The 2,860-nt window shown below is 33.7% G+C and overlaps 1 long non-coding RNA gene across 1 annotated transcript; it reads right to left on the reverse strand.

Annotated features, from left to right (window-relative positions):
• Positions 1–549: 549 nt before the first annotated feature.
• LOC149148479 (uncharacterized) lies at positions 550–1,582 on the reverse strand. The gene is made up of 2 exons (XR_016263810.1): positions 1,380–1,582; positions 550–1,288 (listed from the first exon to the last, which is right to left on the reverse strand). It is a non-coding gene; the product is annotated as an uncharacterized LOC149148479 (long non-coding RNA).
• Positions 1,583–2,860: the final 1,278 nt, after the last annotated feature.

Raw genomic sequence — 2,860 nt, forward strand, 5'->3', positions numbered from 1 at the left:
ATAGAATTTAAATTATAGAAATAAATTATATATAAAGAGAAAAATATTAAATATTTATATATAAATATATACAACTTAATATATAATAAAAATTCATAAAACTAAAATATCATTTTTATAATATTTATTTAAATTTAAATATGTAAATACATACACCATATATGACATATGTGGACTAATAAATTCCTTATACAAATTTTCCAATTTAAAATATTTTAGTTCTTTCTTTGCACTTTTGAAATAATTACTATGAATTTAAGAAATTTACACGTACCAAATGAATAAAAGTTTGTTTGTCTTACCGATCGTTAGGCTTGTTTTTATCCTTCCAAGTTAGATCAACCTGTTAGGAACCTGGTATGGTTGGTGTCAATTAATATCCGTTAAAGATTAGCGTGCCAAATTGTAATCAGAGTTTCTGCCAAAGATGTACTCAGAAATATATTTATATGATTGATTCGGTAAATATTTTAATCAAAATGACACAGATTGTGAATGAACGTGTCAAATATATCATAAACTGCCAAAACAATTTGTTACAGTGCCATCTCGTGAAAGCAGAGTGAATACGAGTTGGGTTGGATTACAACCTACACTAAGAGGCGTATGAAGTTTGGTATAGAGCTGATGATGATCATGAGATGAGAGGATCTCCCTTGAGGTATTCAGTCAAGGCCAGCGCAACGAGGCCAATCATGGCAAAACGCCCATTCAACATCTCTGCCCCAGAAGACATTATTTCCTGTGATTTGCTCTCTTTGGACACTCCCTTGAACATGCGTATCAAAGAAGCAAGCGTGAAGAGAAACGCGCTTCCAATAAACAGTGGAACTCCTCCGCTGGCCAGTTGGGCGGCGAGGTCTTTCCCGCTGGCTATCTCCACCCCGACAGCTCAGACGAATCCGAGCATGGCGAGTCTCCCATTTATGGTTTCTGGGGCTGGCCCATTGAAAGCAAACACGTCCTTAAAGTTTGTTCTCACCTGCATTATTATTCATGTCAATTCAATTTAGTTCAGTGCATGGGCAGTGCAGTGCATGTTAATGTTAACAAGAAGATAATGAACATATGAAATAACTAAAGAAGAATAGCCACTAATGATCTGTTATGAGACTCCAGGGCTGGTTATTGTGATATATATATAAGGGTGTGGAGGCCATATGGAAAAAGCTACCGGCATTCATTGAACGGTAAACGCAGTGCAGTGCATGTTAATGTTAAAACTGGGGCTTGCATAATCGCTTACCGTCTCAGGAGGGGTAGAAGGCGATTGCCTTGACTCCTTCGGCTGTGGATCCACACGACCCAAATTAAGTTAAATATAGAATAACATAAAACCTTCTATTCGTGGATACGCAGACAGCGACAGAATTACTAACCCCTGCCATGCATTTTACTCGAAGCTGCCTGCTGGTTGTTGACCTCTCCGCTGGCCTCCGTTGCAGGAGCGATGCTCCATTCATCGCCATTACTGATGCATTTACAGCGGCCATGATCGCAATATAATAATGAACACTATGTATGCGAACGAATCTAATTTATATGGACTTTGAGAACAAGAAGATAATGAACATATGAAATAACTAAAGAAGAATAGCCACTAATGATCTGTTATGAGACTCCAGGGCTGGTTATTGTGATTAGCCAAGTCGAGGTTTCTCTTCCTCGGACTATGTTTCCACGTGGTTGGATAAAAATTGAGACGTAGATCCTCGAACAACCTGCGCACCGCACTTGTATAAATCGTTTCCAACTAATGAAATAATAGATTTTTAGATTTCTAATAATGAAATAGTAGAGGGCATCACCATCACTACTGGAGACGATCCAGATTATTCAACCTGTAGTAAGTCTCAACTTCGTGCTAGAATTTAGGAGTTCGTGTAAATCACCTTTTGAATCATTTCTATCCTTTTTTTTATACAGGGTTATCGTAACAGGTGGGAGGTGGGAGTAGGTTTTGAATGTCCATAGGGAGTGGGGATTTTTATGAGTTAATAAAGGTTTTGAAAAGTATTTTGATAATTTTAAGGTTTATTTACGTTAAGTTTGTTTAAAGATTTTTAATTATGCTTTAAGAATATCAAAAGATTGATTATCACCGACGGAAAATATTGATTTTTTTATATTTATTATGGGAATAAGTATGGAAAATATTGATTTTTTTAATGTTCTATTATAATAATATTTATTTGTGAATAAGTATCGAAAATATTAATCTTTTTATATTTTATTATAATAAAATTTCTTTGTGAATAAGTAGGTTATTAAGAAAAATATTGATTTTTTTATATTTTATTATAATAAAATTTATTTCTGAATAAGTAAGTTATTAAGGAAATTAGGTTGAAATGGATAAGTGTCTATGGGAAATAAACAGGGTTTATTGTCCAACTTTCACTCTCACACATGGCTCAAATGGTATGTGTTAGATAAATGCAAATAAAGGCAGTTTATTATCCAACTTTTCCCTCATTTGAATATTTTTTTTAAATTTTAGAAATTTTATGTAATAATAAGTTTATACATTAGCATTATCCATCTTATTTCTTTCTCACTTATTTTGTTGTGTATGATGAAGAAAGGTACGATGGAGGAATTGGCCTAATGGGTGATGTATGTAGGTTTATTTGCTTTCGAAATGACTAAAGAAGAATGTCCATAGAATAATTTTGCTTAAGTGATATTTGATCATTAATCAGCTTGAACAGATCGATTGTATCTTAGTTTTCCTGTTGGTTGATTTACATATCTATGTGGAGGAATATTTGAAAATCTTCAGACTTTCTCCATTGCTAAGTGCTTATGTGACTTATCTTTCATTTATCATCGCTATCTTTTCCTTTTAATTTCATTGGAA

Source organism: Pinus tabuliformis, chromosome 9 (genome assembly GCF_031772625.1).
Source record: "Pinus tabuliformis cultivar Carrire ecotype Pingquan chromosome 9, CPIR1, whole genome shotgun sequence".
Classification (NCBI taxonomy): Eukaryota; Viridiplantae; Streptophyta; class Pinopsida; order Pinales; family Pinaceae; genus Pinus; species Pinus tabuliformis.